Source organism: Myxine glutinosa, chromosome 6 (genome assembly GCF_964187855.1).
Source record: "Myxine glutinosa chromosome 6, kmMyxGlut1.1, whole genome shotgun sequence".
In the NCBI taxonomy this organism is placed as follows: domain Eukaryota; kingdom Metazoa; phylum Chordata; class Myxini; order Myxiniformes; family Myxinidae; genus Myxine; species Myxine glutinosa.
Window position 1 is genome coordinate 124,792,745 of NC_136266.1, and position 27,129 is coordinate 124,819,873.

A 27,129-nucleotide genomic window follows, 5' to 3' on the forward strand; every position below is an offset into this window, starting at 1 on the left:
AATAAAACATCCATTTGTTATATATGCTGATTTTGAAAGTATTTTAGAAAAAATTGATACTGCTTCTCCAGATCCAAAAGAATCATACACAAATAAATATCAAAAACATACTCCTTGTGGTTTTTGTTATTATATCAAATCATCCGTTGGTGATAAATATAACAAGTTAGAGATGTATAGAGGCTCAAATACCCCAGAGGAGTTTGTGAAACGACTAGAAAAAGACTGTGTTCGATTAACCAAGATAATGAGAGAAACCAATAAACCAATGTCCTTAACAAGTAAAGAAAAAAGGGAATTTATAAAAAACAATGTCTGTCATATTTGTGAGGAGAAAATTGGTAAAGGTCTAAAGGTTAGAGACCATTGTCATATCACTGGTAAATATAGAGGTCCGGCTCATCAAAGTTGTAATATTAATTATCAACTCCCCTCTTTCATTCCTGTCTTTCTTCATAACAACGCTCATTATGATACACATCTATTTATCAAGGAACTCTCAAAGACTTCTGGAAGTATCTCAGCAATTCCAAACACGGATCAGAAATACATTTCATTCACAAAAACAATTCACACATCTCCTATTACTCATATCAGATTTCTTGATACATTTAAATTCATGGCAAGTCCATTGGCTAACTTGGTTCAAAATCTAAAAGAGTTTCCATGTCTTTCAGAGTATTTTTTAGATAAAGATTTTCTAACACAAAAGGGAATTTACCCCTATGATTATATGGACTCATTTGAGAGATTCAATGAAACACAACTTCCTTCAAAAGAAAATTTCTATAACAAATTAAACAACAGTAATATATCTGATAATGATTATGTACACGCACAAAATGTTTGGGAAAAATATAACATCAAGAATCTTGGCGAGTATCACGATTTGTATCTCAAAACTGATGTGCTTTTATTGGCCGATGTATTTGAAGCCTTTAGATCTGTTTGTCGCACTGGATATGGATTGGATCCTGCTCACTACTACACAGCACCTGGATTGGCCTGGAGTGCGATGTTGAAAATGACAAAACAAGTTTGGATTTGATAACCGATGTTGATATGCTTTTGATGATTGAAAAGGCAAAAAGAGGTGGAATTTCACAAGTCTGCTCGAGTAGATACGCAAAAGCAAATAACAAATATCTTCCAAATTATGATCCAACGAAAGAGAGTTCTTACTTGATGTACTATGACGCGAACAACCTGTATGGCTGGGCAATGTCTCAGGCTCTTCCTTATGGAAAACTTAGATGGGTAAAGGAAAAAGACTACAAAAACGTTTTACAAGATGTATGTATCTCTACACAAAAAGAATTGGATGAAGAAAAAGTTGGTTATTATTTTGAAATTGATTTAAAATATCCAGAGGAACTCCATAACCTACACAAAGATCTCCCATTTGCTTGTGAGAAAGAAAGTCCAAAGAAAGAATGGTTGAGTGATTATCAACGATCGTTTGATATAGGTGAATCAACAGAAAAATTACTTACTACATTATATAACAAGAAAAATTATGTTCTACACCAAAGAAATTTGCGACAATATTTATCAAAAGGTCTAAGAGTAGAGAAGATCCATAGGGTTCTAAAGTTCAATCAAAGTCATTGGTTAAAGGGGTACATTGATTTTAATACACAAAGAAGAACAGAGTCAAAAACAGATTTTGAGAAAGACTTTTATAAATTGATGAATAATGCGGTCTTTGGTAAGACGATGGAGAATGTGAGGAAAAGACAAAATATCAGACTATCAACATCTTGGGAACAAGCATCAAAATTAATTAATAGACTGAGTTTTACTCGAGCTGAGGTCTTTACTGAGAACTTTTGTGCGATCCATTTGATTAAAGAGAGTATTGAAATGAACAAACCTATTTATATTGGAACAACAATTCTTGATTTATCAAAGTCATTAATGTATGATTACTTTTATAATAACTTGAGGAAGAAATATCAAAATGATGTTAATCTACTTTATATGGATACAGATAGTTTTATTTTGAAAATTAATACCAACGATGTTTATTCAGACATGAAAAGAGACATTAATATCTATGACACGAGTAATTACAGTCCAGAGAGTGAGGTGTTCTCTTCTAAAAATAAAAAGGTGATTGGAAAGTTCAAGGATGAATTAGGAGGAAATGTTATGAGTGAATTTGTGGGATTGAGGTCAAAGGCTTATGCTTATAAATACATTGTGAATAACGTTGAAAAGACTGATAAGAAGTTAAAAGGTGTAAAGAAAAATGTTATTAAAGAAACAATAAACTTTAAGGATTATTATAACTGTTTAACAACAAAGAAAGAAGAGTTTAGAAAGATTAATGGAATAAGAAGTTATAAACATCAATTATATTCAGAAGAGATAAATAAGAAAGCATTGGGGGCTTTTGATGATAAGAGGTTTATTTTAGAAAATGGAATTGATAGTCTCCCTTATGGTTATATAAGTATATAAGTGATAAGATATATATAAGTGATAAGATATATATAAGTGATAAGATATACATAAGTGATAAGATATATATAAGTGATAAGATATATATAAGTGATAAGTTAAAAAGGGGGGGTTGGGGATTTTAACGGGCTACCGCCGCCTTTTTTACTATTATATAAATGATAGAACCAAGTATCAACCAGACTAAAGAGTGGAGGTGCAATCAACCTTGGTATATAAATGGAAAACATAATGAATGTGAAAAATATCAAATAGGTATAATTGAAAAGGCAACTGGTAAAAAAGTTCACAAAACAAATAAGAGAATTAATTTAAATACCGGTGAGTTGGGTAAAAAAGATAAAAATATTTTTGAGTGGACGGAAAACTTTGATGGTTGTCAGGAAAATATATACATTAATTTAAAAATGGTATGTGGGAGAGCAGGCGCTCAGACAAGAACATTGAGGGAGGTTTATCATTTTATTTTAGCTCAGTTAAAATATCTTAATAAAGAACCAAACTCAAACATATTTTTTGTTAATATATTAGATGGTGAAGAGAGTGGCAAGAGAATTAAATTATTTCCCACGCATAAACAAATATTTGTAGGGTCGTTGTTTGAGTGGGCCAAAGATGATTGACCAGATGATATTAAGAGTAAAAGGTTAAAAGGTCCATAAGGTCAGAAGGATCACAGGTTCACACAGAAGGACCATTGTTTAAGTGGTCTAATGAATAAGGATAACATGTCAAAAGGTTAGAAGGTTCGTAAAGAACAGGGTGAGAGAAATAGAGGTGTTTAGGGGCAATGATGGAGGGGAAAAATTAACATGTAAGTCAATGGGAAAATGAGAGTGTCCCAGAAGCAACATATATACACTACTGGCAGGGCCAACCAAACTCACTCCTGATTGTTATCCCATTGATTGAAACACCTGACTAATTACCCCTTAAATGAGCTGATTAACCTAGAGGTTCACATACTTTTTCCCCACAGAAATTGAATGTTGGATAATTCTGCTCAATAAATAAAAGAACAAGTACACATACATTCAAAGTACACCGCCCCATGCCAAATAATTAAATATGCTGCAGCGCGGCATTGCCGGGGTGCCTCCGGCGCCCGGCAATACCGCAGTGCAGCTCATTGAGGCTGCATTGGGAGGGAGAGGTGTACACTAATTGATTGATTAATTGTATAATTAAAATCAATAAAAGATTATCACAAAATATTTTCATAATCAATTGGCTAATCGCATAACTAAACCACTAGTGCTTCATCCGAAGATGTATCTTTTAGAAATTTAATTAAATAAGTCATTTATAAAAAATTAAATAATTAATTGATTACTCAATAAATAATTAATCGATTAATCAATAAATAAATTAATAGATGAAATGATTAATCAATAAATCAAAAATATCCTTGATAGCCACATCACTTGGTCACTCATGTCCAAATATTAGCTTCCCAGCTCAAAAGGTGCCTGAGATATTGGCCAAATGAGAAAGAAAATAAATAAATGATTAATAATGAAAATAAATAAATAATAATCATAAAAAAATTAAATTACAAGTACAAATACATTCAAAGTACACCGCCCCATGCCAAATAATTAAATATGCTGCAGCGCGGCATTGCCGGGGCGCCTTTGGCGCCCGGCAATACCGCAGTGCAGCTCATTGAGGCTGCATTGGGAGGGAGAGGTGTACACTAATTGATTGATTAATTGTATAATTAAAATCAATAAAAGATTATCACAAAATATTTTCATAATCAATTGGCTAATCGCATAACTAAACCACTTGTGCTTCATCCGAAGATGTATCTTTTAAAAATTTAATTAAATAAGTCATTTATAAAAAATTAAATAATTAATTGATTACTCAATAAATAATTAATCGATTAATCAATAAATAATTAATAGATGAAATGATTAATCAATAAATCAAAAATATCCTTGATAGCCACATCACTTGGTCACTCATGTCCAAATATTAGCTTCCCAGCTCAAAAGGTGCCTGAGATATTGGCCAAATGAGAAAGAAAATAAATAAATGATTAATAATGAAAATAAATAAATAATAATCATAAAAAAATTAAATTATTAATCAATTTGGTCAGAGAACACATAAACTACCACTATTTCCTCAGAATCTGTAACTTTAAAAAAAAAAAATTTTTTTGTCATTAATCGAATAATTAAATAATTAATCGATTAATTGATTAATTCATAAATCAAAAATATCCTTTGCAGCCAAATCACCTGGTCATTGGCATGTCCAAATATCAGCTTCCTAACTCAAAAGGTGCCTGAGTTAATGGTCAGAAGAGAAAGGAAATTTGATTAATTAAATAAGTACTTAATTAATCGCTAATAATTAAATAACTCCTCAATTTATTGATTAATCAAAAAAAAAAATACCGTTTTTGAGAAAGGACTTGCTCACTCTTGTGCCGAAATTTCAGCTTCCTAGCTCAAAGGATGGCTGAGATATCGTCCGGACAAACAAACAAGAAAGAAAACAAACAAACAAGAAAACAAACAAGTACACATACATTCAAAGTACACCGCCCCATGCCAAATAATTAAATATGCTGCAGTGCCGCTCATTGAGGCTGCATTGGGAGGGAGAGGTGTACACTAATTGATTGATTAATTGTATAATTAAAATCAATAAAAGATTATCACAAAATATTTTCATAATCAATTGGCTAATCGCATAACTAAACCACTAGTGCTTCATCCGAAGATGTATCTTTTAGAAATTTAATTAAATAAGTCATTTATAAAAAATTAAATAATTAATTGATTACTCAATAAATAATTAATCGATGAATCAATAAATAATTAATAGATGAAATGATTAATCAATAAATCAAATATATCCTTGATAGCCACATCACTTGGTCACTCATGTCCAAATATTAGCTTCCCAGCTCAAAAGGTGCCTGAGTTATTGGCCAAATGAGAAAGAAAATAAATAAATGATTAATAATGAAAATAAATAAATAGTAATCATAAAAAAATTAAATTATTAATCAATTTGGTCAGAGAACACATAAACTACCACTATTTCATCAGAATCTGTAACTTTAAAAAAACAATTTTTTTGTCATTAATCGAATAATTAAATAATTAATCGATTAATTGATTAATTAATAAATCAAAAATATCCTTTGCAGCCAAATCACCTCGTCATTGGCATGTCCAAATATCAGCTTCCTAACTCAAAAGGTGCCTGAGTTAATGGTCAGAAGAGAAAGGAAATTTGATTAATTAAATAAGTACTTAATTAATCGCTAATAATTAAATAACTCCTCAATTTATTGATTAATCAAAAAAAAAAATACCGTTTTTGACAAAGCACTTTCTCACTATTGTGCCAAAATTTCAGCTTCCTAGCTCAAAGGATGGCTGAGATATCGTCCGGACAAACAAACAAGAAAGAAAACAAGTACACATACATTCAAAGTACACCGCCCCATGCCAAATAATTAAATATGCTGCAGCGCGGCATTGCCGGGGCGCCTCCGGCGCCCGGCAATACCGCAGTGCAGCTCATTAAGGCTGCATTGGGAGGGAGAGGTGTACACTAATTGATTGATTAATTGTATAATTAAAATCAATAAAAGATTATCACAAAATATTTTCATAATCAATTGGCTAATCGCATAACTAAACCACTAGTGCTTCATCCGAAGATGTATCTTTTAGAAATTTAATTATATAAGTCATTTATAAAAAATTAAATAATTAATTGATTACTCAATAAATAATTAATCGATTAATCAATAAATAATTAATAGATGAAATGATTAATCAATAAATCAAAAATATCCTTGATAGCCACATCACTTAGTCACTTATGTCCAAATATTAGCTTCCCAGCTCAAAAGGTGCCTGAGATATTGGCCAAATGAGAAAGAAAATAAATAAATGATTAATAATGAAAATAAATAAATAATAATCATAAAAAAATTAAATTGGTAATCAATTTGGTCAGAGAACACATAAACTACCACTATTTCATCAGAATCTGTAACTTAAAAAAAAAATTTTTTTGGGTCATTAATCGAATAATTAAATAATTAATCGATTAATTGATTAATTAATAAATCAAAAATATCCTTTGCAGCCAAATCACCTGGTCATTGGCATGTCCAAATATCAGCTTCCTAACTCAAAAGGTGCCTGAGTTAATAATGGTCAGAAGAGAAATGAAATTTAATTAATTAAATAAGTACTTAATTAAACGCTAATAATTAAATAACTCCTCAATTAATTGATTATTCAAAAAACAAAAAATACCGTATTTGACAAAGGACTTGCTCACGACTGTGCCGAAATTTCAGCTTCCTAGCTCAAAGGATGGCTGAGATATCGTCCGGACAACCAAGAAAGAAAGCAAGAAAACAAACAAACAAGAAACCAGAGTGAAAACTGAGTACTCTCTTTCAGCGTGCGTCACTGCCGAGCCCCCTTTGGTGCCCGGCAATGACGATTTGCAATGCCTGGAGATGGCATAGGAAAGGAGCGGTGTACAACAAACAAACAAGAAAGCAAGAAAGCAAGAAACCAGAGTGAAAACTGAGTACTCTCTTTCAGCGTGCGTCACTGCCGAGCCCCCTTTGGTGCCCGGCAATGACGATTTGCAATGCCTGGAGATGGCATAGGAAAGGAGCGGTGTACAACAAGTACACATACATTCAAAGTACACCGCCCCATGCCAAATAATTAAATATGCTGCAGCGCGGCATTGCCGGGGCGCCTCAGGCGCCCGGCAATACCGCAGTGCAGCTCATTGAGGCTGCATTGGGAGGGAGAGGTGTACACTAATTGATTGATTAATTGTATAATTAAAATCAATAAAAGATTATCACAAAATATTTTCATAATCAATTGGCTAATCGCATAACTAAACCACTACTGCTTCATCCGAAGATGTATTGTACACCGCTCCTTTCCTATGCCATCTCCAGGCATTGCAAATCGTCATTGCCGGGCACCAAAGGGGGCTCGGCAGTGACGCACGCTATAGCCTATTTTACTCCAGGGGGTCCCAGGATTACCCACTCAAAATTTCGTTGTGATCGGTTCATCCGTTTTTGCGGTACCTGGGAACGGACGGATGGACAGACAGACCAACAGACAGGACGGACATTTGGTGAATTATAGTAAGATTAAATAAATATGTTACATTATAAAAATGTGTTTGTAATGTACGGTACTGTATAGGAGTGTCATACGAAGTGGCTTGTTGTGTGAAAAGGTTCATGGAGACAAATATGTTTTTGGGGTTTTTTTGTATGCATAGTCGAGGCTCATGGAAGAGCTAGTACACTGAAAGGATCAGGATGTATCAGAAAAAGGAAGAGTAGAGAGCAGGAGGGGAAACACACCAACAGCAGGGTTGAAGAAAAAATATAGGGAGACTTGTATGGAGGAATTAGAGGTAAGGGGTGCACAAGATGGATGCAGAAGCGAACACTCAGGACGGAAAAAGTGGAATTTGGAAGGGGTGGGTTTTGCGTGGGGGACGGAGGATTGACAGGGGTAGAAAAGATCATGGTTTTGGATGGAGGACGATCTGTGATGGCGGTGAACAGCTGTCTTGAAAACCTGGAGGGAAGAATGAGATTGAAAAGAATGTGGAAGTTGGTTCCACATCAAAAGTGTGCAGGTGATCAGTGATCCTGGATTTAGATAGTTTCACCAGAAGGTGGTTGATGGTGGACCGTGTGTGGCCTGCCAAAACCTGGCGAGTGGGGGGGGAAGGGGAGACAAAGCACGGAAAGAGTACAGGGTGCAAGACCAGAAAGGAGGTGGTAGAAGACAGATTACCGACATGTCGGTGATGGTGAAGTGATAGGCCCATAGAGTCAGCTTCATTTCAGGAGATTCCAATAATCTTAAAAGGTTCTACAGCATCAAGCTGAGCAAGATGTGAGGCTGGGCCAACAGCCCAAAGGGCAGAGCAGTATTCCATGAAGCTGTGGATGAAGGCCTTCTAGGTGGACAGAAGTTCAGGTGTACCAAGGAAGGACTTTGTACGACGGAGGATGCTCAGTCGGTGCCTGGTTTTTGGAAGCCAACTCTGAAATGTGGTTCGCCAAAGAAAGATCATGGCTCAAAGTGAGACCCACGGGTTTGAATGACTGAATTTCCTCAAGAGGATTGTTCAGAAAGTACATGGGTTTGGTGGGTCAGAGGGAGGCAGATGGTCCTTTGGGAGAGAAATCGTGAAAAAGTGAGATTTGTGAGGATTGAAAAACATATTCCAAGTGTTTGACCATCTTGTCATTTTGCCAAGGTCTCAAAAAAGGGAAGAGGCTGTTCATGAAGTAAAACAAAGAAGTAGCAAAAGGAGGAGGGTTTGATGTTGCAAACTCATTGCAATTACAATGTAATAGATTACGGTAGTTAACCTGCTGACATGTTCGAAGTCATGCCACAGCTTATGTATATGCAAACCCCGATTCCCCTTTTGGGGGCACTACATGAGCGGCATGGATGCAACCCAGGAAATGATGCAGCCAAGCAGCCACAGACCGCATATGAACCACCACCACCAACCTCCAAAAGTTTTATTGTTTTCCCCTCTCACAACATGATGCCGACATAAATGAAATGCAAATGATCTATTTGCCTTGCTTTGTATTTCAGTTTCATCTTTGGCATCACCACACCTTAACCCTAACCTTGCCCCACCCTCCACGAGAACCCAATTCATCCACCTGCCTCGCAACCCCAACCTCTCCAACTCCTGACACCCACCACAGTTTTCTGATTCCCTTTCCCCAATTTCGAACAAACTGCACGTCCCATTTTCCACACTCCGAGGTTCAATGTCATTGGCCAGGTAGAGGGCCCTCCCATTTTCATGCACCTCCAGGTGCAATGTTATTGGTATGTGCCCATCCCCATGTTCCACTCTCGCAAGGTGCAATGTTTTTGGTACATATTTAATTAATCTTGGTGGATGAACCGCACTACGGCCAGAAAGCCATCCATATAATCTTACCATAGGAGAAAATGACGTGGCAAGCTTGGAAAATACAAATTATGTCCCCAAGGACAATGAATCGTGCACACACCTGCATAGTAAACAAGGTAATGCAGGTTTGAATTGATACATTGTTCACATTGTCTACCTGATAGGGGTCCCTCTGATAATTCCGTGTTTTCTAAAAATGAAAAACAAAAACAAAAACAAAAAAAAGCCTCACCTTCCCCCGAGACAAACGATGTGGTTGAAATGACGTCATAGTTGCTGTTTCGTTTGTGAAGTTGCTGTAACTTTAAATGATGTGACTGTCATGTATGAAGCTGCTAATATTCACCATTGTATCCCTACACCGTGACCGCTGGGTTATTTCGGTTTTTCTGGAAGTTACGGCCCAGCTCGGATGGCGCTGTGGTGATCGGGCCTGTATCGGGAGAGTCAATAAACGTGTGCTACAATCGATCGTAGTCTGTCGAGATACCTTACATGGCGACGAGGATAAACATCTAGACCATGACTTCTTTCGGCCATATCGATGAATTCGACCCTCATGAGGGAGATTTTGACACGTATTCCGAGCGGTTGTCTTTCTACTTCGAGGCGAACGACATCGCGACCGAAGCCTGGATGAAGGCCGTCTTCCTGTCCGTTTGCGGGGGTGAGACGTTCACACTCGTTAAGAACCTGATTCGTCCTCGGACAATCCAGGAGCTCACGTATGAAGAGCTCAAGGCCGCTTTGAAGGAACATTGTAATCCATCTCCTTCAGTCATCCTGTGTCGGTTTAATTTTTACATGTGCAGACAGCATCAAGGTCAGTCGATCGCAGACTTCATTGCACACCTCAAAAAACTGTCACATCTGTGTGAGTTTGGGGACACGATTGATGGCATGCTCCATGATTTGCTGGTGGTTGGCATGTCCGATGACCGCACTCGTAGACGCCTGCTTGCTGAGAGAAGACTGACGTTCCAAAATGCCAGAGACACCGCCATTTCCATGGAAAGTGCTGAACACAACACAACAAGCATCGGTGCCACTCGCTCAACTGGTACCAGCCCTGCTGTGAATCGGTTGGATCATGTTCAGCCAAAACGTTGGAACAAGGCTCCTCGTCAGAAGCCAGTGCAGTCTCAAACACACAACAAATGTTTTCGGTGTAACGGAAAGCACCCTCCGGAGACGTGTCGGTTCAAAGATGCCACCTGCCATTTCTGTTCGAAAACTGGCCATATTGCTCCAGCTTGCATCACTCGCAATTCGGGAAAAGGGAAGCTGCTGACAAGAAGATTCATCAGTTTATCGGTTCGGAGGAACCTGAGCTTGACCAGGTGAGCTCTGTTTCCGACAACTCAGAATTGTGTGACCTGTTTCATATTGATTCTCACCATAAGCGGACCCTCTTCTTGCCACTGTTGTTGTCAACAATCGACCATTGCAAATGGAGGTCGACACTGGTGCAGCCGTCTCGCTCATCAGCCATGATGTTTTCACAAACCTGTGGAGTGATGCTGACCGACCCCATCTGAAACCTACTACCTATGGACTCTCCACCTATACAGGTGAGAAGATTGTTCCCTGCGGTACATGTGACATCACAGTGGGCTACGATAACCGTGAGTTTCACCTACCTCTGATCGTCATTCCTGGAAAGGGCTCTTCCTTACTCGGCAGAAACTGGTTGAGCATAATTCAACTGAAGTGGAAAAGCATTCATCAACTCCGGGCGGCCAACGTTTCTCCTACCGCAGCATACACACTCAAAAATGTGCTGGATACGTACCCGGATGTCTTCAAGGATGAGCTTGGAACCTTGAAAGGACATACGGCTAAACTCAGTGTTGACCGGGATGCCAATCCTATATTTTGCAGGGCTCACCCAGTCTCTTTCGCCCTGCGGGAGCGGATTGACAAGGAACTGGATCATCTTGAAAATCTGGGCATCATCGAGCAAATCCAGTATGCCGAATGGGCGGCGCCCATCATTCCGGTCATAAAATCGGACCAGTCCATCCGCATACAGTCATGTGAAAAAGTAAGTACACCCCGTGTAAAGTTTTGACTTTTTCAACATATTTCAACATACAGCTATTTGATCTTCATTTCAACAATATTGATCGATAAAGGTGATATAACATAACAAATATCATGAAACATTTACATTTTGTAGTCCATTGTATAATTTAAATAAACATAAATGCAAATTTCGCATGTGGAAAAAGTAAATACACCCTTGGCTCTAATAGGTGGGGAGGACTTCCGGTTCCTCGGGTGAGTGAGGCGTGCTTCGAGCTCTCCACGGCATCGAAGTTTGAGTGTTTTCCCATTCTTGTCTTTGTCAAATTTCCACTGGTTATTTTGCTGTGTACGTGTTATTGTGTGTTTCTAGTTGGTGTTGGTTTGTTGTTCGTGCAAACTTGTGTGTAGTTAATCGTTTTCTGAGTCGTACCTCGTGCGCGGCCTGGTGACTTGGGGCTTCCCTCCCCCCGTCGGTGTTTTGTCGGTTTGGGTTATTTCCTTCGCTGTATTGCTTGTTTCTTTTATTTTGTTTTCTCCCCCTCACCTCACCTCCTGAGACAAAGAATTCTATATTGATTCTTTCTCTCCTCCCGGACACGTGCTTGTTCGCTCTCCTCCTCGTCTCGGCTTGTGCCCTGCCCCCTATATCTCGTTTTCTTCTGCCTCTGCTCCTTCTTTCTCAAATCCACGTTCTCGCTTGGAGACTTTTCCCGGATTGTTTTTTCATCGTTCTGTTTGGATATTGTTGGAATATGTTTAAACCGCAGCCGTGATGCTGACGCCCCCCCCCCCCCCCCAGAATTTACATGTTTTAAACGTTTCCCAGTGTGTACCCTGGTCAGAATAGGTACACCGTATCCCTGCGTGTCGTAAGAGACGACTAAGAGGGTTGGCGTCAGGAAGGGCATCCGGCCATAAAAACATTGCCTCAAAAAGAGAACCATGACAATCACAAGTACATATGGGCAGGGTGCAGCCCGAAGTGGAGATCGGTTTCTGAGGTTTGGGACATGGGATGTGGGGACAATGACAGGGAGATCAGGAGAAGTGGTGGAAGTATTGGTCAGAAGAAGAGTGGACATATGTTGTGTGCAAGAGACGAGATGGAAGGGAAGTGGTGTGAGAATGGTGAAGGGTAGGCAGGGAAAGAAATACAAGTTTGTGTGGCAAGGGTGCCCGGAGGGTGTGAATGGTGTTGGTGTCCTGTTTTCTGAGGAGTTTGTAGACAGTGTGGTGAGTGTGACTAGAGTGAGTGATAGGTTGATGATGGTGAAAATGATGATTGGAAAGCTCTTGGTGAACGTCATCTCGGGATATGCTCCACAGGTTGGTCGAAGCGATGAAGAGAAGGACAAGTTCTGGTGTGCGATAGAGAAGCTGATGGAAAACGTGAAAGATGAGGAAGTTGTTGTGGTGGGAGGAGACCTGAATGGACATGTGGGAAGGAGTATGGATGGTTTTGAGGGAGTTCATGGGGGTTACGGATATGGTGTGAGAAATGGAGAAGGTGAAAGGATTTTGGAGTTTGCTGATGGAGCTGATTTGTTGATTTGTAATACTCAGTTCCAGAAAGAGGACAATAAGCTTGTTACATACACGTCAGGTGGGTCGACGACAACCGTTGACTACCTGATGGTGCGTCGGCGAGATAGGGGGCACCTCCGGGACACAAAGGTGATCCCGGGGGAGGAGGCTGTTTCACAGCACCACTTGGTTGTCTGCGACATAAGGGTGAAAGGTGCGAGGAGAGCTCGGCGGGTGAAGTACCAACCGAGAATGAAGGTGTGGAGGTTGAAAGAGGTGACAGTAAGGGAGGCATTAAAAGAGAGGCTGAGTAGGGTAGAGGATGATGTGGTTGAGCTTGAAAGTGGTTGGATGTCAATGAAAGCTAGTCTGTTGGGAGCCGTTGGTGAGGTATGTGGATGGACAAAAGGACCACCGAGGCACTCGGAAACATGGTGGTGGGATGTTGAGGTTGGAAAGAGGATTGACGAGAAGAGGAAGAAGTTCAAAGAGTGGCAGAAGGCGAAGGGTACGGGAGCAGAAACAGCAGAGCATGAAAGTTATAAGGCAGCCAGGAAGGCTGCAAAGAAAGAGGTAGCAAAGGCGCAGGAGGCATCTATCTATAATGCCAGTAATCTCTGTGTGTCTGTCTGTGACCGCTGTTTCTCGACAACCACGGGTCCGATATACTTGAAACTTGCCAGGTATATTGCTGGGGACCCGAGGATGTGCCTTTTCAAGGTTTCATATTAATCGGACAAGTAGTTAGCGAGCTATGTCCAAAAAACGATTCAACCAATCAGAGAGCAGCGAGCTATCACGTGTGCCGAACGTGGCGAACAGACTCTGCCTCGGACGGCACATTTGAGAGCGTATTCATTTATTTCACGTTGGCAAACTATGTTGGCGTTAAACTATGTTTTAAAACTAATTAAAACTAATTTGCGATTCTTTCGCTTTCCTGCGCGTTTGTGCACGCTATGGCGATTTCTTTACCAAACTCCGCAAGCCGTTCGCTTTGGACCAAACCATTTCATGTAAATAGAGGGGGGGGGGGGGTTGTCACCGTACTCGCAAGCCGTTCGCTTTGGACCAAACCATTTCATGTAAATAGAGGGGGGGGATTGTCACCGTACTCGCAAGCCGTTCGCTTTGGACCAAACCATTTCATGTAAATAGAGGGGGGGGATATAATTTTAGATATATATATAGTACGGGCATGCCCTAGTGTAGGAAAATGTTCGGAGGACGCTTGGATTCGGAAGAGGGTCAGAAAGCAGTATTCAGGATTGCAAACCACATAGCGAAAGAGAGGTGTGATGTGATGGGGGTGAGTTGCTTGAAGGATGAAGTGGGACAAATCGTTGTCGACCCAGATGGAATTAAAGGAAGATGGAAAAGATATATGGAAATGCTGTTGAATACAGAGAATGAATGGGATGGCAACATAGAGAGTAACCCAGTTTTAGGACCGGCAGAGAAGATAACTGAGAAGGAAGTTGAGGAAGCGATAAAAGCAATGAAGAGTGGAAAAGCGGGAGGGCCTACGGGAGTTGTGGGAGATATGTTGAAGGCAGCAGGAAGTTGGGGTGTGAAGAGAATGACAGAGATCTGTAATCTGGTGGTGAAAGAAGGCCGCATTCCAGTGGATTGGGAACTCAGTACCCTCGTCCCTCTATACAAGGGGAAAGGTGACCCTCTGGAGTGTGGCTCGTACCGAGCGATAAAGTTATTGGAGCATGGAATGAAGGTATTGGAAAGGGTGTTGGAGAGGAGGATAAGGAAGAAAGTGAAGATCGACGAAATGCAGTTTGGATTTATGCCAGGAAGAGGAACGACAGATGCGCTTTTCATTGTGAGGCAGTTGCAGGAGAAGTACATGGATAAGAGGAAGAAGTTGTTTTTTGGGTTTGTTGATCTGGAGAAAGCATTCGATAGGGTTCCACGCAAAGTATTGACATGGGCATTGAGGAAGTTAGGAGTGGAGGAATGGTTGATCAGAGTAGTGATGGCAATGTACAAAAGAGCACGCACAGCTGTAAGGACGAAGGACGGGAACAGTGGTGAGTTTGAGGTGAAGGTGGGAGTGCATCAGCGGTCGGTACTAAGTCCACTACTATTTGTAGCTGTGATGGAGGTGCTGGCTCAGACCGTAAAGGAGGGTTTACCGTGGGAGTTGTTGTATGCAGATGATCTGGTGTTGATTGTGGAAAGTATGGATGGACTGAAGGAAAAGATGAACAAGTGGAAGGAATGTATGGAGACAAAAGGTCTGAAGGTGAATATCGGAAAGACAAAGGTGATGGCAAGTGGTAAAGCATGTGGTGAGGTGGAAAGAACTGGGAAGTGGCCGTGTGCTGTGTGCAGGAAGGGTGTCGGAGTGAACTCCATTCAATGTACAATGTGTGCTGAGTGGGTTCATCAAAAATGTAGTGGTCTGAGAGGGTCATTAACCAGTGTGGCAGCTACATTCAAATGTAAGGTGTGCACAGAGGGAGCTGCAGATGGAGGAAATGTTGAGTTGGATCTTGGAGACGGCGTGAAGCTGGAAGGTGTGAAAACATTTTTGCTACCTCGGAGACATGCTGAATGGAGAAGGTGGATCAGACTCGGCAACGGTTGCTCGAGTGAGATGTGCATGGAAGAAGTTTCGGGAACTGAGTGGCGTGCTGATGAGGAGGAGAGTGTCGCTGAAGCTGAAGGGAAAGGTGTATGCTGCATGTGTGAGAAGTGTGATGATTTATGGGAGCGAGACATGGGTAATGAACGTAGAGCAGCAACGAAGGCTGGAAAGGGTGGAAATGCGAATGGTTCGATGGATGTGCGGAGTATCGTTGAGAGAGAGGAAGACAAATGATGAATTGCGAAAGATGATGGGAATATTGCCTGTGATTGATGCTGTGAAGAGGAACAGGTTGAGATGGTTTGGTCATGTATTGAGGAAGGATGAAAGTGACTGGTTGAGAAGAGTGATGGAAGTTAATGTAGAAGGAAGTAGAGGACGGGGAAGACCGAGAAAGACTTGGCTAAAGATAGTGGAAGAAGAAATGCGGGCAAGGGGGTTAACAAGGAGAGATGCAGAAAATAGGGCAAAATGGAGAAGATTGTCATGGGGACCACAAGGCTAACCCCCGCTCTAGCAGGGAACATGGCCTTAAAATGCATGTTGTTGTTGTTTTTGTTGTTGCTCTAATAGGTGGTATTGCCCCCTTTGGCAGAAACAACCTCAAGTAGGCGTTTCTTATAACTGTCTACCAGTCTCTCACATCGACTGGGAGAAATTTTTGCCCTCTCCTCCATGCAGGATTCTTTCAGCTGTGCAATGTTTGAGGGGTTTCTTGCATGCACAGCTCGTTTCAAATCCCCCCCACAACATCTCGATGGGATTTAGTTCCGGGCTTTGACTTGGCCATTGCAGAACCCTCCATTTCTTTCTTTTCAGCCATTCCTTCGTGGATTTACTAGTACGAGGGCATGCCCGTACTATATATATATCTAAAATTATATCCCCCCCCTCTATTTACATGAAATGGTTTGGTCCATTCGCAAAGCCAAAGCGAACGGCTTGCGAGTACGGTGACAATCCCCCCCCTCTATTTACATGAAATGGTTTGGTCCATTCGCAAAGCCAAAGCGAACGGCTTGCGAGTACGGTGACAATCCCCCCCCCCCCCTCTATTTACATGAAATGGTTTGGTCCATACGCAAAGCCAAAGCGAACGGCTTGCGGAGTTTGGTAAATAAATCGCCATAGCTCGGTAACTACTTCTCCGATTAATATGAAACCTTGTAAAGGCACATCCTCGGGTCCCCAGCAATATACCTGGCAAGTTTCAAGTATATCGGACCCGTGGTTGTCGAGAAACAGCGGTCACAGACAAACAAACACACAGACACACAGACACACACACACACAGAGATTACTGGAATTATAGATAGATGTTTAGGGTCATTGTCATGTTGCAAGGTCCACCTTCGGTTGAGCTTCAACTTTCCGACAGATGGCCTCACATTATCCTCAAGCACCCTCTGGTACAATGAAGAATTCATAGTGTATTATATGATGGTGAGCTGCCCAGGCCCTGATGCAGCAAAGCTGCCCCAAACCATAATATTTCCACCACCATGCTTTACAGTTGGTATCAGGTTCTTGTGGTCAAATGCTGTCTTTGATTTTCGCCAAACATGTCTTCTGGTACTGTGGCGAAATAGCTCTATCTTTGACTCATCTGTCCACAGCACATTGTTCCAGAAGTGCTGGTCTTTGCCTAGGTGTTCATTGGCAAACTTCAGTCTTGCCCTGATGTTCTTTCTGGACAGCAAAGGTTTCCTCCTGGCACACCTCCAATGTCGATCACATTTGTGCAGCCTCTTTTTAATGGTAGGCTCGTGCACTTTGACATCAACAGTGGCAAGAGCTACCTGTAGGTCCCGTGATGACATTCTGGGGTTCTTAGAGACTTCTTTCAGCATCTTGCGGTCTGCTCTCGGGCTGAACTTGCTGGGGCGGCCTGGCCTGAACAAGTTGGCAGTTGTTTGGAATCTTCTCCACTTGTAGATGATCTTCCGGACAGTCGAATGATTGATTTCAAATTGTTTGGAGATCTTTTCAAATCCCATTCCCAGACTTGTCGGCATCTATAACCTTCTTTCTGAAGGCCTGAGAGAGCTCTTTTGATCCAGGCATGGTGACGCCACACACTTCAACAACAAAGAGCAAACCAAACGAAATGTCTGAGGTTTAAATAATACAGGTTCCTCCAAGATCATCTCTAACGATGTTCTTTCCATTTGCACCTGAGCTGGTGCACCTGATTCTAATTTTAGGTATTTGAAGTAGTGATAAATGTAGGGGTGTACTTACTTTTTCCACATGCAAAATTTGCATTTATGTTTATTTAAATTATACAATGGACTACAAAATGTAAATGTTTCATGATATTTGTTATATTATATCACCTTTATCTATCAATATTGTTGAAATGAAGATCAAATAGCTGTATGTTGAAATATGTTGAAAAAGTCAAAACTTTACATGGAGTGTACTTACTTTTTCACGTGACTGTATGTGCAGATTATAAAATGACCGTGAACAAGTGTTCTTCATTGGATAAATATCCAATCCCGAGGATCGAAGACCTCTATGCTCGTCTCACGGGAGGCAAGACTTTTACGAAACTCGATCTCAAATCCTCCTATCTACAGCTCCGCTTGGACGAGAATTCGAAACAGTATCTTACCATCAACACACATCGTGGGTTGAACACGTACCACATACTCAGTTTTGGAGTGAAATCTGCACCTGGAATTTATCAGCATGTCATGGACAGTTTGTTTGCCACCGAACGCAACGTCGTTTGTTACCAGGATAATATTCTGGTTACTGGTCGTACGGACACGGAAGATCTACAAAACCTGGATAGAGTTCTGAAGAAGATTTCGGACTCCGGCCTACGATTGCGTCGAGACAAGTGCAAGTTTATGGTGCCATCATTCACGTACCTGGGTCATACGATTGATGCCGCGGGTCTACACCCGACAGATGAGAAAGTCCGAGCTATCAAGGATGCTCCGGCTCCACGAGACGTAACCGAATTGAAGTCATACCTCGGTTTGCTTCAGTTCTAAGGTCGTTACATCCCGAATGTGACCGACGTTTTGGGCCCCCTTTATCGGCTTTTGAGGAAAGGAGTCCCCTGGAGCTGGGGGTCCACTGAACAATCAGCATTGCAGACCTCTAAGGATCTGCTCAAATCGTCCAATGTTCTCGTTCGTTTTGATCCAGAGAAGGATCTTGTGCTGACATGCGATGCCTGTCGGTATGGAGTGGGGAGTGTATTATCACACGTGATGCCTGATGGTATTGAAAGACCTGTTGCATTTGCATCCAGAACGTTGTCCCATGCAGAGAAGAACTATTCCCAACTTGACAAGGAAGGATTGGGAATCGTTTTCGGCGTCAGCAAATTTCGCCAGTACCTTCTTGGACATCATTTCACGATTCGCACTGATCACAAGCCGCTGATCAGTCTGTTTGGTCCAACTAAGGCGACATCTGACACACTACCACCCAGGATCATCCGCTGGTCCCTGTTTCTCGCTGCTTATGACTACACCATATGTTATAAGCCCGGTTCGTCTGTCACAAATGCAGATGCCATGAGTCGGTTACCCCTTCCAGAATCCGTTGATGATTCGCCTACACCAGGATCCATTATCGCACTGATGGATCATCTGGAAGATTGTACTGTCGATTCCAGTCAGATCTGCACTCATACTCGACGAGACCCCGTTCTGTCCAGAACTGCCAGGCTGTACAGCTTGGATGGCATTTACTACCTGAGGGTGACCCAGATTTTGCGGCTTTTAAAGCACGTAAAAACGAACTCAGCGTGGAAAATGGTTACCTACTCTGGGGATGTCTTGTCATGATCCCGGAAAATCTGCGTTCCAGGGTCAAATCCATGACTGTCACCCCGGGATTGTGAAGATGAAGTCACTCGCCAGAAACTATGTGTGGTGGCCGAATCTTGATGCTGATATCGAACATCATGTTCGACATTGTTACCCCTGCCAGAGCACCCGGAATACACCTGCGAAAGCGCCACTGCATCCCTGGGAATGGCCCAGCGAACCGTGGTATCGCCTACATCTCGATTATGCCGGGCCTATTAACGGCAGCATGATTCTAATAATTACGGACGCGCAAACAATATGGATGGATGCCTATGTGACGCATGGTACTACGTCAGCCATTGTCATCGAAAGACTGAGAAAGCTGTCATCGTCAGCCACTGTTTCGCCACTCATGGTCTGCCCAGGATGATCGTGAGTGACAACGGTTCGTGTTTTTCCAGTTCCGAGTTTGCCGAGTTCACACGTTGGAACGGCATCAAACATAAGTTTGTCAGCCCACATCACCAGGCTTCAAATGGCTTGGCCGAACGATCCGTGGGAATCAGTAAATCCGGATTGCAGAAACTTCAGGAGGGAAACCTGGAAACAAAGCTTTCTCATCTCCTGTTCAAATACCGCATCACGCCACAATCAACAACCGGTGCAGCTCCGTCTGAGTTATTGATGAAACGACACTTGAGATCGACACTTGACAATGTCAAACCAGACATATCATCAAATGTTTATCAGAGCCAGCTTAATCAAAAGTTGGTGCACGATAAGTCGTCCAACAGTCGATGTATCAACATAGGAGATCCAGTGTTTGCCCGAAATGTTGGTGCAGGTGCGACGTGGCTACCGGGGGACATCATCGATAAGCCAGGTCCACTGTCCTGCGTGATTCGCGGCCGTGAAATTCGTCGACATAAGGACCACATAACCTACCATCACTGTCAGTCGATAGAGCTTGCAGCATCGTCACAGTCAGAACAACAGTTCGACCCGCCACTGCCGGAGATCGTCGTGGCCGCTCCAGCCGGCTCGGATGCGCCGAAAACCTCTGCGAGCGCTACACCCTTCATGGAGACCAAAGGAATCACCTCGGACTCTGTATCGACTGGTACACCGCGACCCAAAGGAACCACCTTGGACTATGTATACACACATATTTTCACATGTTTTGGAAATGTTGCTTTTGAAATGTCAATTTTGGAAGTCTAGCACGTATTGCTCTTGGTAATTCTGGACTGAAAGGGGAGGATGTCATGTATGAAGCTGCAAATATTCACCGTTGTATCTCTACACCGTGACCGCGGGTTTATTTCCGTTTTCCTGGAAGTTACGGCCTAGCTCGGATGGCGCTGCTGTGAATTGGGCCTGTATCGGGAGAGTCAATACACGTGTGCTACAATCGATCGTAGTCTGTCGAGATACCTCACAGTAGTGTTCTGGGCCCTGTGCTTTTTCTGGTCTTCATCAATGATCTCTCCGACTCTCTGGAAAATCATCTCTTTCTCTTTGCTGATGACTCCACTTTCTGCCTCTCCATTCCTCATCCCTCAGATCGGCAGTCTGTAGCCAGCCTCTGCAGACCTGGACAAAATCACAGACTGGTCAAACAAGTGGAACATGTCTTTCAATCCTGACAAATCTCACACTCTTACTATGTCTCTCCGAAAAGACCGACTGGAAAACCCTCCCATATACTTTCTCAACAATCCTCTCCAAGAAGTTCTGTCACTCAAGCTATTGGGTCTCACGATCTGCCATGATCTTTCTTGGGAAAACCACATTTCCAAGCTGGCCTCCAAAGCCAGTCGCCGACTGGGCATCCTCCATTGTGTGAAGTCCTTCCTTGGCACACCTGAGCTCCTCACCACATACAAGGCTTTCATCCGCAGCTCAATGAAATACTGTTCCCCCCTCTGGGCCGGTGCTCCTGCCTCACACCTACCTCGGCTTCACGCTGTTGAAACCAAAGCTTTCAGAATCATTGGAATCTCCTGCGATGAAGCCAACTCCGAGGGCCTTTCACTAGGCAGGTTGGTGGTCTTTCTGTCTTCTACCGACTCCTCTCCGGCCCTGCTCCCCCAGCTCTCTCTGTGCTCTGTCCCCCCAAAATTCCTACAGGTCGCACAAGATCTGCCAGCAACCCTTTTATGGTTAAACTGCCAAAATCTATGCTCTCTGCTCACCTTCAGTCTTTCCTTCCCCTTTTCTCCCGCCTCTGAAACAAACTCCCCCACTCCCTTGAATCTCACTCCTCCCTCCAGGTCTTTAAAACAGCTGTTCACCACCATCTCTTATATTTCCCCATCCAAAACATTGATCTTTTCTACCCCCACTAATTCACCCCAGATCCACTTTTTTGAAATTCCAACGTCTTTCCTGGAAGTCCTTGCAGTGTCCATATGTTTTATAGCTCTCCCACCTCCCCCCAAGCTCTCTCCCTCCCACAGTTCTCTTGATGTCCCTGCTCTCAAATGTTGTGTTTGTGTCCTTCCCCCTCTTTCCCCATCTTGTATACCGCTCCCCTTATTTTGTGTTTTATGTGTCGGTTTGACTTTTTGTGTGATTAATGTTAGCTCTTTCACGAGCCTCGATCTTGTATGCAAAATAAATAAACAAGAAAACGTCATGCGTAGCACGATACTTGCAAAATCCACCCTCCCCCAAAAGTTTTCCAATGATACATTGATGACCTATGTTGACCTTTTGGCCTATGGTGACCTCAAAAATACTTGGTGGTTGAATTCAGTAACCAGATATGCAAGTCCTCTTCAAATTACAAGTCAATTGGATGAAAATTGAGGATTTTAGAAATTTGGCCTATGTTGACCTTTTGGCCTATGTTCACCTAAAATATAATTTGTGGTTGAATTCAATGACGAGATATGCAAGTCCTTTTCAAATTTCAAGTCAATTGGATGAAATTTGAGGATTTTAGAAATTTGGCCTATGTTGACCATTTGGCCTATGTTGACCTCAAGAATACTTGGTGGTTGAATTCAGTGACCAGATGTGCAAGTCCTCTCCAAATTTCTAGTCAATTGGATGAAAATTGAGGATTTTAGAAATTTGGCCTATGTTGACCATTTGGCCTATGTTGACCTCAAAAATTATTGGTGGTTGAATTCAATGACCAGATATGCAAGTGGTCTTCAAATTTCAAGTCAATCGGATGAAAATTGAGGATTTTAGAAATTTAGCAAAGTTGGTGACCTTTGGCCTATGTTGACCTTTTGACCTATTGACCCCACAAACAATAGGCTTCTGGCATTTGACCAACTCTACCACTTGGTGAAGTTTGGTGAAGATCGGTTGAAAATTGTGACCTGTAGGCCGGTGACAAACTAACAAACAGAGTCACAAACACAACCGACCAATATACTTGAAAAATCTTCGATTTTGCAAGTAATAAAAAACTGCCCAGATATGTAGACATTTAGATGGATGACTGCACCTTAGTTGCTGTATTGTCATGGTTTACAGTTTACACCAATCATAATGCAAACAATTATTTTGCACAAACGTACTTGTAATATACATGATAACACATTTAATAAAAAATTCAAGCTGAAGATTTAAGTTAAAAAAAAAAACTTTTTCATAAAAATTTTCCGGAAAAAAAAAAATCTAATAAAAAATAAATACCCTTAGGACATACACACGGGAGAGATTGGTGCATACCACAAGTTTGGTACGATTTCACAAAAGTTTGAGGGAGTAGTTCAGTGACATGACAACACAGACACTGCACAGATATATATATATATATTGTTGCGGATCTCCCGAAGCCCGTTCCACGTTACAAAGGGGGAGATTAAACCCCTTTTTTTCCTTGGGTCTTCGTGTCCACGAGGCCGAATCGCCACTTCCGCAGCAAGCGTGAAAAAGGGTATCGGGTCGACGCCGCACGTACCTTTGAGCCACGCTGCCACGAAAACGGGGACCGGACCTCGCACAAGCCACGCTAATCGATTATGCCCGAGCGGTGTGCGTATCACGTGACTCATGCCGTTACTTTTATGGAACCCGATTCGAGTGGTTTTTTTCGTACTATGCTAGGCCAATTAATGGAAGGGACGGAAACGGTCAAATCAGAGGAAGAACACGATTTATTATTTATGTACAGGATTTGAAGAGACACAGAGCAGGCACTTAACATTGTTTAACTTATCCCCAGACAACGGGCCCACTCACTCACACAGGGAAATGGAGGAAGAAAGTTCGCGCACCAAAAGCGCCTTGCCGTCGGTCGCTCCCGGACAGCTCGCCCGGCCTGGCCCTCTGGCGGTCATGGCACGTATGCAGCGAAATGCTGGCAGGAGGAAATTGCGCGTCTGTGGCCCGGAACGGGTCGACTTCACGAGCGCGATTAATACAGCGCAGCAGAGTGCAGGGCACAGGGCACGTTCATGTACAAAGACGATAACAGGCAATTGTTCAGGGGCTGGGCGATTGACTGACTGACTCAAGCTCTCACTCAACTCGACTCATGGGCTGCGCGACTCTCAACTGAGGCGAGGGTACCCGGGGCAGGGTTTTACGGCTCCGCCCCGGCCTTACTCGAATGTTCCAAGCCCCACCTCTCGTCGCCGTGGTGAGCCACTCCCCTCGAGCTCTGATTGGCCGCTCGTGCTTACCGGTCACTCCCCCTGCAGCTACTCCTTTCGGCCTTGCCAGACTTGTTCAGGCCGAGCACGTGGCATTTCAGCGCCAAAAGAACACCTAAGCTCACTGGCCTACTCAAGGCAAAACTAACACAGGAAAGGAGACTACCTTACATTTACTAAGAAATAACTATACTATCGCGAGGCTACATGTTGTGGTGTGTCTACCTACGAGGGAGGGGGGTGGAGGGGGGTTATCCTTTATTCCAAAACCACAACAATATATATATATATATATATATTTAGTTATATTACACTTCACCCGTTGTTGTCTATCTGTAAGAAAACTGAATTAATTTTGCAAGCCGAGGTGTGACATCTAATTACCTTGAGCTCGCGAAGCGAAAAGCAGGGTTAGGCATTCTGTTCCATGCGTGCGTGTGGCGTACGCAGTGGCGCCGTGATGGTTTGTGGCGCTCGGGGCGAAGGTCAAAAATATCGCCCCCTGCAGGCACTGACATAGTCAGAAATTCCTATTGGGGGGGCCATATTAAAGAGCTTAAGCTTCCCCAGCGGGATCAGCAACAGAGCCCTGGAACCTGTTCAAAATGAGAATAGATTTAGTTATGATCTCCTGAGACTTTGATCCCAGTCGATCGCTGAATTAACACCGGTGGGTTGACTCAGCCTGTCATCCTTCCGAGGTCGGCAAATTGAGTACCAGTTCACTGGTGATTCCCTGTGTGTCGCAAGAGGCGACTAACAGGGTTGGCGGCAGGAAGGGCATCCGGCCATAAAACATTGCTTCAAAAAGGGGACCATGGTACCCCAAAAAGGCCAACCCCTGCTCTGTGGGGAAAAATGGCCTCTAAGGTGGTTCTTCTCCTGAGATGATTAGGGTATTTAACAACAAAGAATCAGGAAAAATTCCTGTTTCTAAACACGTGCCATGTTAAGGTGCATAGATCAGTTTAATAGGTCCTTCCATGGCATGGTATTCCTATTACAAAATAAACAAATAAAAGAGCAATCAGAGATTGCAAACCCTCGCCAGGAAGTATTTTCAGTGGTTTTTAAGGCTTTTGTGTTAAAATTAATATGGCGGCCGAACCACCTGATCGATGACGTCATCATTATTTTATTTCCTCCACAAATTTATGCCTACATGACGCTCAAGAAATTTCATCTTGATCGGATGAAGTTTTGTACTTGTCGAATTATGACGTCATAATGGAGGCACCCATGACATCATCAACATATTTTATTCCCCATGGAGAGTTCTTTACAATGAGCCATGTGTCAATTTTTCTATTCAGCACTTTCGGAGATATAGAGGTGCAAAAATTTTTCGGTTTTTCCAAGATGGCGGCCGAACCACGTGACCTATGACGTCATCATTATCATTTAAAAAATACCACAGGGGGTGTTGCACCTATGGTGAAAATTTCCTGTCAATCGGACCAACGGTTGCAGAGAAAATCATATTTATTCTGTGCGGACAAACAGAAACAAACAGACAAACAAACGGACTCGAATGCAATACCCTCTCTGTCGAGGGTAAAAACAAAAACAATGACAACATTGTAACAAAGCATTTATTAATACTAATAATATTAACAACAATAATAAATTCGTACCATTTGGCAATGACAATTACAAACGTATAATCTCCGCCCTGGTCCAAGCAGACACGGGCTTTGTGAAAGGTAAACTAATGCTGAAGCAGTACAGCAGGCAGGTTGCTGCAAGGAAGTTAACAAAAACGACATCAAACATGCATGCAGCAAGGTGTGGTATTTCTATGCAGCATGGTGTGGTATTTCTATGGCCTAGAGACTGGAGCTGATGAGACAGAGCAGCATGTACAATCATACAAACATAATCAAAATCTCCGCCCTTGGAGGAGATCTCGCGAGATCTCGGAGACGGTGGGAGGGATTTTCGAAGCTCCACACGGTCTCCACGTTTTTCGAAGTTAAGTCTGTTCACAATTGTATTTTGTCGAAACTGTATTTATCTTTCGGTGTGTGAAGTTATTGTGTGCAACTTTGGTTGTTTCTCGGTGTTTATCTTTCATAAATTGATCGTCTGTTTGCCGTGTCGTGTCTTGAGGCCTTGTACAGTGTGCACTGTACAACCTTGAGGCTTTGTTTTTCTCTCAGCGGTCCGTCGTTTGTGATCCAATAACTTTCGTTCTCTGTATTCCCAGGCTTTTCACCCATAGCCTACTTCCTTGTGTAAATCTCAACTCAAAAAAAAACCAAAAAAAAACAACAACATTTCCTTCTCTGTTCTCATTCGTTTATTCATTCTTATTCGTTCGTTCGTTCTTCGACCACGTGTTTCTCCCACATTTCCCCAGATAGTTTTCACTCATTAACCTTCAACGTTTACACTTTCCCCTCAAGTTATGTATTCCGTCATATTTTATAACACCTTTTTCTTCTTCTTCTTTAAAAGGCTGCTTTCGACTTGCTCACCAAATCAATTCATCCCAAAAAAAATATCCATCTCCTATAGTGCCTTTTTTCTACATTCCCTAAACTCTCCTGCACTCCATCCTCCATCCAGCGTCCTTAAACGTATTTTTAACTCGAAGGTCACAAGAAACTCATTTTGCAATAAATGTTCGTTTCCCATAAATCGTACACTTTCAAAAATCCAATCTCACCCCTCCCCTCCAAATCTTCCCCATAACCCCTCCCCTCCAAATCTTCCCCATCACCCCTCCCCTCCAAATCTTCCCCATCACCCATCCCTTTCAAATCTCCCCCCTTGCCCCCTCCCTCCTAAACTACCCCCTCACCCCTCCCCGCCAAGACGCCCCCTCGCCCCTCCCCTCCTAGACTCCAGCCTCACCCCTCCCCTCCAAATCTCCCCCATATCCCATCCCTTTCAAATCCCTCCCCTTGTCCCTTCCCTCCCAAACTCCCCCCTCACCCCTCCCCTTCAAATCTCCCCACCCTCATTGCTTCTCAATTTCCCCCCTCTCACTCCCCCTCCTCAAAGCGTCCTCCCCGCTTCTTCCCCCTTCAAACTCTCACCTCCATCTCCCCCAACCTTCTGCCTCGCTCTTCCCCCTCCTCAAATAACACCTCATTGTGGCTCACCCAATCACCATCAAACCTTTTGTCCGCCCCATCCT